This window comes from Strix aluco, chromosome 9, assembly GCF_031877795.1.
Source record: "Strix aluco isolate bStrAlu1 chromosome 9, bStrAlu1.hap1, whole genome shotgun sequence".
Taxonomy (NCBI): domain Eukaryota; kingdom Metazoa; phylum Chordata; class Aves; order Strigiformes; family Strigidae; genus Strix; species Strix aluco.
The window spans coordinates 8,523,665-8,533,263 of NC_133939.1; the positions used below are offsets into that span (position 1 = coordinate 8,523,665).

General features: G+C 44.1%; 1 protein-coding gene across 4 annotated transcripts in view; it reads right to left on the reverse strand.

The window, feature by feature from the left end:
- PIK3CB (phosphatidylinositol-4,5-bisphosphate 3-kinase catalytic subunit beta) overlaps nucleotides 1-9,344 on the reverse strand; it is a 104,847-nt gene extending 95,503 nt beyond the window's left edge. For 2 of the 4 annotated variants that reach the window (XM_074833662.1, XM_074833656.1), the window contains exon 1: nucleotides 9,152-9,262. The gene's annotated coding sequence lies outside the window, so the exon portion shown is untranslated. Of the gene's footprint in view, nucleotides 1-8,869; nucleotides 9,128-9,151 lie in introns of those variants that run through there. The other 2 variants (XM_074833657.1, XM_074833658.1) reach the window with 2 other exon arrangements.
- Between the last annotated feature and the right edge of the window lie 255 nt (nucleotides 9,345-9,599).

A 9,599-nucleotide genomic window follows, 5' to 3' on the forward strand; every position in this document is an offset into this window, starting at 1 on the left:
TTTCTCATTACAGCCGGTAACAACAACTCCGGGGGCCTGCCCCTTCCAGCACTGTAAGCATGCTGAATACTGTAATAGTGTCATATTGTTTTTCCATGCCCTGCTAAGATACACCTGAGAGGCGCTTTTGTACTGTAGTTTAAAAGGACGAAGCAGTGTCCCATGCCACACATCTTGCCTGAAACAAAATATTTTGAAATAAATCCTTCTAGGCAAACCCCGAATAAATCGCACCCCCAGTAAGATAACTCTTAACCTAACATTCAAGCACACATATTCAGAGAGCACATGCAAGTTCTACTGCATACTGGGTGCTCCTGTGGCATTGCCTGCAGACTATCAGAAACCTCAGCTATCACAACACTGCTCCCCTCAGTCTTTACACTGAGTTCCCTCTTCTACCTGCATTTCCTACTGATGGGAATACACGGTTGCAGCCAATAAACGACCCACTCAGTAGCAAGCAACTAATCTGCATGTTAGCAAAGTGCTTTGCACTTAGCAAATGATGGCACACAAACACATCAGTATTAGATTTAAGGCTACTAAAGTCAGAAGACTACCAATGAATGCCTGTATGGCAAGTTTATTGGCAGTTCTGCATTACTGCAGTTGCTTCATTCAAGTTCTTTGACAGATACTGAGATACTGAGTATTTAATCAGCAATCTGCCTCTTTAATGCACAGAAAAATCACAATTTGTTTCACACTCTGGGTCTGTAGTGATCAATTCCACATACCCACACATGTAACTTTACACACACGAGCAGTCCTGCTGAGTTCAACCACCCTTCCAAACCACTCTGTGCTCAGCGCATGTCAGGTTCTGTACATTTTGCCCTTTTCCAATTCATCCCATCTGTTTATAGCCTTTCCATCTAGTCGACTATAATTTTCCAAGGTTTCAAATTCACCTTTTTCCTTTCAGTTTTTCCTATCTGATGTACACTGTAATGATATTAAGGGGAAATGTATTAAAGAACTATCTTAAATCAATTTCTTTCCACAGTGTTTCTCCAAACTGGCTGGCTGAGTGTGACCTTTTCAAAGGTATTTGGCAGAGGCCTGCCATTTGTCAAGTTATTTTTCCAATTTTTGTCAGTGTGAGTTTTAAAATCAGTATCAAATGATTTTTCTTACATCAGATCAAAAAAATGCTCTCTAGCTGAGCTGACATCTTTTAGTCTAACTCCCTAAAACTGCATGAGACAAATGAAGTACATGCTGGAAAAAACACACAAAAGTCTAGTTTGTGGCCAAAATTCCACCTAGACATAGAGCAGGAGGGGTAGAAAAATTACATGTCTTGAACAGTATTTCCCAAGTGTTTGTTAAGAATTGTTTTCTTTCTTCATCTCAAATGAACAGTAGTCTCAAATCAACAATTCTAGATCTGAGTTTGATGAGATCTGTTGAAAATATAAGGGGACAACATCTCATTCTGCCACCCTGCCATCCCCGATAAGTTATGTGTTCATGGCACATGCAGACCAAGTTGCTTGTTTCTTACAGCTTTTATTAATCACTGATTGGTGTGTTGGCACTGGATGCTAGGGTGGAATCAGGAGACCAGTTCAAATATCTTCTTACAGTTACTGCTAAAATCGTAACTACTTTAAAGGATTGAATATGACAGGTCAGAGAAAGGAACAAAGAGTTTATTCATGGAAAATCTTAATAGCCTTCAAAGCAAGTCATATGAGAGATATATGAATACATATAGTTTATAGCCTGAATTAGAAGCAAGATTAAAATTCTCAATGTCCCTCATGAACTCATTCCCTTCTCTCCACATCCTCATATTAATTTTGGATGATACACTGTTCCTTTTTTTTTTTTTTCTCCTCTTATCCCTTCTTGTCCCTTGTCCCTCCACTCTTCCCATCCTACTGCATCTTGACTTCATGGTCACTTGTAACCACATGTTGGATTCAGAGATGCGACGCACCAAGTTCTGGCATTTTGGAAATCTGGCAATTCCCAGCTATGAAAAGACCTTCCCATCTTGTCTCCCCCAAACAGGCCACTAATAAAAAGCACAGGAGGAAAAAACAAACAGCAAAGCGTAAGACTGCTTACAATTATGGTGTTATCTGTCCCGAGTTTTTCCAGTTTAAGACGAAGTGATCAAAGTACACTGGCAGAAGCCAGTAACAGATGCAGCTTAAACTGTCTAGGATTATTTTTGATATTTTAATTCTAGGAAGTATGCAGAAACTGTAACTACACAGCTGTGCCAGAAATCCCAAGGGACAGGGCTGCCTTCTCAGGGGACATCTGAACTCATCAGCCTTGCTGCAGGTTCTGGCTCAGTTATTTTATCTTAACAAACCTGCCTATGTCTTCCTGGAACTGCCTCAAAATAACTGTAGTAACAGAATAATGGGACTTATACTTGCTTGTAGTTTAGAGGTGAAAAAAATAAGAACATCCCATGTATGCCATGTGCTTCTGTTACTACACTGTGGCTTCACAAATCTGTAGAGCTTCAGAGAGCAAAAGTACTTTTGGTCTGCAGCCCAAGGGCTGGCTGTCCACAGCACCTCTGCCACCGACCACTGCCTGAGAAGCCGAGCGACCCTGTGGAGCTCAGGCCAGCAAAGGCAGACAACTGAGATTCAGGTAGAACCATGTGAAAAGAGTCTTCTTTCCGGTTCACTTATCACCATGACATGTTTCGGAAAACAAGCCCAACATATGTTCTCGCTGCTTCACTTTGCAGGTGCCTCATCTGTCTGCTAGGTCCTGTTTTGGATCAGAAGGCTTTGGCACTGCCTTTATCTGTTATGTCCTCACCTGGCTATGAAAAGCAAACAGCCTTACAGGAACACAGTCACTACCAGCTCCTTTAGCTTCCTCAGACATTGGTACAGCAAGGCTAACTGTATTGCAGTTCTGACAGGGCATCTCTCAGGGAGAAGGAGCAGCGCTGCATCTGCACCCACATGTCAATATTCAAACCAAATGGTACCACGCATCCAATGATACCCCAACAAAATGAGTAGAAAGCCAGAATCTAGCTCTCCTAAGCAAACTATGTTCAAATACAGTTCATAACAAGGTAAGAAATAGGCCAACTCAATGTGGTAGACATGAATGAGAAAAATTGTCAGAGGCAAAATTCAGTAGGAAAAAGGCCATTTCCTCACCCTCTGACTTTTGGAACTAGACCCGGACAAGCTAAGTGGGTGAGGCAGAAGTGCTAGCCATTCAACCAGCCGAACAGGGCGAGGAGGGTGGAGAAAAAAGAAAAGAAAAAAGAAAAAGAGAAAGAAAATTAGTGAAAACTGTTTCCACATGAATACTTAGTGCCATCCAACCAGGCACCTATGTTAGAAATCACTTTTGTGCACTTGGTAACTTAAAGTTTTGATGTCAACCAGGGCAGTCATTTTCTGAGATGTAGTAAAATACAGATAGCGACTTTTGACTTGGAATGAAGAGATAATGAGAGTGAGAGGCAAACTTCTAGCTGGGTGAAAAACTCTGGCTACAAGGACAATCTCTACAAGAAGTAAAGAAAACCACAGCAGCTACTTGGATTTACATCTATGTAACAGAACAGAACTGAAACCAGACAGTTAGGTATCTCTAAAAGGTACCAAGTGCTTTATTGGTAGGTATGAACAAGTTTACAGCCTCAGAAGATTGCAATCTCCCTTGCCATACAGGAAAGGAAAATCGTTTGTTTTAGAGGAACTCAGTTACTCAACTCTAATTAATCTTCTGAAACAGGAAATCCCTGCCAACACAGGTGGAACTATAATACACTGGCTGTGCAGCTGAGAAACATGAAAAATGGGATTTCCGGGTTCCCATCTCACTCACCAAAAACAGAGTGTAAAACATGCAGCTGAAAAGAAGGAAGACTATAAAAGTCACTTTGGTCATTCATAAGAAAGTTCCCTACAGTATTAACTATAGTTTGAGCCCTTCTGAGGAAGTTACCATCACTTTGAGAGCTTAGTTATAGGGCAAAGGAAATTATCTAAATCTGTATTTTAGGAAAGAAAAGTTGAGAGGACACTTTGGTGATGTCTGATGTCACCTGTACTCCTGAAGGAGCCCTGTAATGTGTACTGACAATACCTGCTTCTCTCAGCCATCTCTCTGTTCTCTATAATTGGTATTTTTAAATACAGTTTAGACTGTTACTTGCTGGACCATGTCACAGAAGAATAATGGCAGGATAGAAATTTCTATGCCATTGAATTGTTACTCAAAAGTCAAGACAAGAAATAGACATTCCTTTTTAATATTTACTTGTCTGCAGCATTTTAATTGTGGAGGCATGTAGAAAAGAGTGATATAAGCAATTATTTACATTACTACACATTTCCGTCTATCTAATTGGAAGCAAAAAGACTTAGGGACATGTGGAGATGATGCTCGTCATTACTACTTGGAGGGTATGCCCTGCACTCTCTGCTCTGAGCACTTAAGGCTGTGTTTAACTTCAGCTTAGGATAAACAATATTTTTCATAACAGCTTATTTCAAGCTCCACAAAGCCATCTGTATCAAAAGAACAACACAGGGCAGATTTCAGTGGGGAAAAAAAAAAGTGTCTACATTGAAAACAACTAACACAAATAGCAGCATCAAAGCTTTGTTTAGACTAGGGAAAGTTCAGTAAGTCACTGATAAAAGAGCTGTAAGGGTAGAATACTGAAAAGCAAACTTTTATCAGAAGACTAGTGCTCTCATCATCAAACCACCTAACCATATAAGGTTACCTCACTCATCTGATGCCCCAAAACAAGCGAGTAACTAAACCAAGAGCAGAGTAATTTCCTTTAACTACAGATATACCATCACGACACCCACTCACTACGGGAAAAAATAAAGGTATTTATGATTAATAAAAATAATGGGGGGGGGGCGCAACTTTTTTTTTCCTCCTTCCTACAGATCTATACAAGTAGCTGTCTGTTTAGACTATTAGAAGGCTAACTTTTCTCACACATACATTTCAGTCAATCTAATAGATAGGTATTCACATCATTATGTTACTTTCTCATGAATTTATGTTTTATTGCTCCGTTTTCAAAAGCCATTGTACCCACGGGACACTTCAGTAGTCAATATAGCATGGTACAGCACAGCAAACCATGCTTGGAAATTACCTGAATGCATGCAATGCAGGCAGTAAAATGAGTAAGATTACATAGCTGGGCTTTCATTTCAACCCGGATACTAGTTCCAGCAAGAAACTAATATATATTCACCAAAACAAACGTCCATTCAAAGCCACAAAAGCAATTTAATGCTTACACGTATGCTGACAATACTGTGTCAGAGCTGTGAGTAACCCAAGGGAGGCTGTAGGTAGATCAGGAGTGCAAGCTGGTCCAAAACATACATACTCTCTTCACCAACATTAAGTCCATTCTCAGTCTGGTCTCTGTGATTCAGGCTGCTACACTCAATATTGAAAGGAAATATATAGGAACAATTGAAAACAATTTTCCTCCTAGCCATCTTGGTGAGGGAAGGTGTTTAATTGAAGGAGAAGACAAAAATTATCCTGTAATTTAACAGACATGTTCTTCCACTTAAGATGGATTGGTAAAACACAGAATTTAATCTAAGGTAACTTTGCAATGTTGAGATAATGTCATGATGTTTTGCTTTCTACAAGATGAAAGGAAAGCCCTGGTTTTGGTCGCTACGTTAAGTAAGGGGGGAAATTGTATTTTAAATAAAACACTATCCTAAATTCCTGGCAAATTACAAGGTTTAGGTCAGCTCTAAAAGGAATTTGTGTCAGCTGGAAGAGGTCATCCATGTGAAAGATTAGTAATAATGAAAACCAACCTCTTTAAAAAGTAGAAATAATGCTTGTTGAATTTATCATCACTTGCAAGACTGGTTATGTTAATAATCCTTCACTTTATGCCAAGTAGACTGAAAATAATTAATAGTTCACAAACAATCTTCCCACAGAAGCTTCAGTGCCAATGTGGTTTTGACTGATTCCAATTAATAAAAAATATAATGCCAAATATTCAGGCCTCGAACACAGATTTCTTATATCTAAGAAACTTCCATGAAAAATAATAATAAGCCTATGTCTCGCAGCACTACCCTGTCAAGGGTAACTGAATTCCTGGATCATAGGGTCACTGGGGAATTATGGTCTCTCTGTTCACAACTCTTTATTAAAATCCATTCTGTTAATGAAATGGAGAAGGTGATTTGATGTATGCACGCAGGGGTTCCACCACTGAGCTCTGCTGAGCCACCACAAATGCTCAGGAGTCAGAGGGTGAGAACCAGGGTACTGTGATGCCTTTTAAAAAAAAAAAAAAAAATCAGAGCCTGGCTGATTGTGATACTTAGTGAGCGCTCATTAAATCCTGAAGGCTATCCATCTCACCACGCAAGCTCTTTCCTCCTCCTGTCTGAAGTAGCTGTGAAACAATGGTCAGTTGGTAACATGTTTCAAGCCAGCAATAAGGAATGTCTGCAAGGACACAGGACTGTGAGAGAGGATGAAGAGGAAGAGAAGGAAGTGGAGAAAAAAGCAAAAGATGGAAGTGAGGAAGGTCAGAAGGTTGTTTATACATTTACAATATGTCTAAAATAATGTCACACCCCAGAGAGATGCAGGTGGCAAACTGATGTCATTAGAAAAACCACAATGGTCCAGAGACAAGGTTCATTTTTGCCAAGGATCCTGTTTCCAGCACTGCTCATACCCAGATGTTGCAGAGGAAGGTTCCCAGCCACACTCTTTGCCAGACTTAAATGTGATTCCTGCAGGACAGGCCAGAAAAGTTTTGCTAAAATTCATCACCAAGTTAGAGAAATATTATGCAAGGCAGAAAATAAGATGCACTATTTGGAACATGGCATCCACAGTCATAAAGTTTAGAACCTGCTCATGACATTTTTCACTGAAAACAGCACTTGGTAGAGCACACAGCATCCCAGCAGAACTCCTACGTCCCAAAAACTTGCATATATGCCTCAAAAGCACGGAAAATAAACCTGGCTACTCACTGCTGTGTTAGCCTAGGAACTAGGCAACTAGTGTACAAACAGTACAAAATCCACCAAGGCATGAAAGAGACTAGTATTACCACATACACCACAAAGGCTTTTGGAGCGAAGTGTAAAGATTTATACAGGCCACCTACTCTTAGGGAAGAAAGTGCCACACCAGGATGACGTGGCAGTCAGCGTTTCACTCATGGATGCTGCCGAGGCAAGAAACGGACAAGATCAACTGCATTCATTTCCCATCCCTCCATTAATATTGGATCTTTGTAGCTGCTTCCCGGGGCTGCTCAAAAAACTCCCTTCATTATGTTTTTCTACTGAAAATTGTGGCTTTCTCTAGGGGGAAAAAAAAGCTTTCCACTAAAAACACTCACTCTGTCTAGTATTTTATTTTTAAAAACACAATATCTACTATCTTTTCTTTTGCAACAAAAACTTGGGTTTGAAGCAGTGCCTCCCTGGGACTGTGGTTCGGTCGCCGCGGACGCACCCGCCAGAGCACACCTCCCACGAGGCAGTGTGAGATCACCCAACGGTGAGATGATGACACCACTGGGGAGATACAGCCCAGCCAGGGAAGCCTGCCTGCAGTTGAGTCAAAGTTGTCAATCAAAAGTATTCAAAACTTTAAAAAAATATACTGCAAGTGTTGGCAAAAGTAATACGCTTTGCTTTAACATTTTCTGCAAAATAAAATATTTGGTGATCAGGTCTGTTCGTTACCATTTCTGGGGACCCTTGAAGCTGCCACTTCTAAAGATAGAGCCAATTACACCAGCACCCAGGAGGCCCCAACAATAGGAGCCATAGCCTGGCCCTGCCAGACTCTTCCCATGCTTGGGAGATGCAAGTAGATAGCTCTTCCCCCTCCATTTCTTCTCCTCCTCACACATCTCAGCTCCAGTTCCTGTCCACTCTCATTGCCAAAAGGGACTAAGCTCACCAGGGAATGTTACGCATCGCCCTGACAACGTCAAAGATTAACTCACTGATCTTTGTGTTTAAAGTACAAAAACTAATACATCGCATTCAAACGTTTAATACAGATTCTGATCCGAGGGCAAGGGATAGCCCATAGTGCCTCAGTAGTTGTCCGAGCTCTCTTCCAGGACGTAATGGCTGCAAGAAGTAAACCCAAGGGCGCGTATGCAATCAAGGCCCCCGCTCTTACCAGCCACCTCCCAGCCTGCTCATGCTTTAACAGGTCATTGACTCAAGTAACCTCCCACATGTTACAACTGCCAGTAAAACACAATAGCCCGAAACTGAAAATACCTCTGGTCTACCAAGAATCCAACCGGAGGGACAAACTCACTGATAGTTCTGAGAGCAGCTCATACGATGAGACACTGATTGTCTCAGCGCTCCAAGTGAGCAGCTTAATTGGAACAGAAAAACAGGGTGATTAATCACAGCTAAGGAAAACACCTTGTTACAGAAGCCAGGCAACATTAATGCTTTACATCATTAAAAAAATTTGAGGTTACCGTTCAGGACAGCACACGTGGAAAACATTTAAGGAAAAAAAGATGAAATGTTGTTTAATTGGTGAATTCTTCCCGCTAACACCCTGAACGGTCTGACACAGGCTGGCAGGCAGGAGGTGTTCGCCTCAGACCCGCTGCCAGCCACTTCCCCGCTCGGCAGCTGCCAGACCTTCCCGGGCTCTGAAAGTTTCCCTCCCGGAGGCCCCGTTCCCATCGCTCTCTGGTAAATTAGCCTCTGCAGTCACAACTCCTTGGTGGGTTTGCCTCTTTTTTACTTTCTTTTTTTCCTGGTTTTTGATGCAGCAGCATCTGATCTTTTTCAGCCTCAACCCCTCCCCCCCGCGAATGGGCAGAGAGCTCCGGGGCGGGGGGACTCACCTCCTGGGGATGCACCACCGCGAGGGGCTGGGGAGCCGCCAGGAGCTCCTCACAAACTGCAGGGCGCCAGGGAGCGAGGGGACCCCCAGCCCGCCCCGCCAGGAAGGAGCCGGCTGCGCGGCGGGCAGAGCAGGGAGGGGCGGGCCGGCCGCGGGCACCGCCGAGGGCCAGGCCGGGCCGTGCCCCAGCCCGGGCTCTGCCCCGGCGCCGTCCCGCGACCCTCTGCCCAGGAGAGCTCGGTAGCAAAGTCCAACCGCTCTGCCGCCGCGCCCCGGCACTCACCGCCCGCCCCGCGGCTCTCGGTCCTGGGAAGGCGTCGGGCGGAAGGTAAAGAGCGACATAAAGAGGAAACGAGACCCGCTGTCCTACCCGGCTGTGCTGGCGGGGTCCCCGTCTCCCGCAGGCTCGCACCGACAGGGCGGCCCCGGCCCGGCCCGCCCCACCTCGGGGCCGACCGGCCGCTGCCTCCTCCTCCGCCTCCTCCTCCTCTTCCTCGCCCGGCCCCGGAGCAGAGGCACACTGAGACCTGAAGGTTATCTGACACCGGGTATCCCGGGCTGCAGCGGCGCCCCCGCCACCCTGCCCCCCCCGAGGGCTGCAGGCCAGGGCCTTTGTGTTTTGCCGGGCAGGAGCAGCCTCCTGGAGCACCCCAGGCCAGAAGGGAGCCCAGCGAGCCACCGCCGCACGCAGCCCTGCAGGTGCCCCGCAAGGGCGAGTTCCCTTCCCCACG